Raw genomic sequence first — 593 nt, forward strand, 5'->3', positions numbered from 1 at the left:
AAGAGTGACCCCAATCCAAGACATGGAAACAACTTTACACGATTAAACGGAAAGATTAAAAGTCAAATCCTTGGTGTAGTCATGGACTCAGACCTGAACTTTACAGCCACATTAAGACAATAACAAAGTCAGCCTACTATCACCTTAAACATATCAAGGGTTAAAGGACTTTGTGTCAACAGGACTTGGTCCATGCTTTCATCTTCAGTAGCTTGACTACTGTAACGGGGTCTTTTGCAGGTCTCCCTAAAAATCAATCAACAGCTGCAGCTGATTCAGACGCTGCTGCTCGCTATCCTCACTAAGAACCAAGAGACTGGATCACATCACTCCAGTCCTCACTAAGACTCAAGAACTGGATCCATCCCTCTAGTCCTCACTAAGACAAGGAGGCTGCAGACTGGATCACATCACTCCAGTCCTCACTAAGACCAAGAGACTGGATCACATAACTCATATTAAGCCATGGGAAGCACTATAACAGGTTCAAATGTCAAACATTGAAAGGGCCTTAGAAAGATTTTTACAAAATTCAGACAGATGCAAAAAAAACTTGGATTCCAGTGGATTTCTGAGGACTATGGTTACCTGGT

The 593-nt window shown here is 42.3% G+C and overlaps 1 protein-coding gene across 1 annotated transcript in view; it reads left to right on the forward strand.

The window, feature by feature from the left end:
• bach2a (BTB and CNC homology 1, basic leucine zipper transcription factor 2a) overlaps positions 1 to 593 on the forward strand; it is a 54,589-nt gene that overhangs the window by 51,008 nt on the left and 2,988 nt on the right. The gene's annotated exons all lie outside the window — the stretch shown is intronic.

The sequence above is a fragment of the Etheostoma spectabile genome, chromosome 20, assembly GCF_008692095.1.
Source record: "Etheostoma spectabile isolate EspeVRDwgs_2016 chromosome 20, UIUC_Espe_1.0, whole genome shotgun sequence".
Classification (NCBI taxonomy): domain Eukaryota; kingdom Metazoa; phylum Chordata; class Actinopteri; order Perciformes; family Percidae; genus Etheostoma; species Etheostoma spectabile.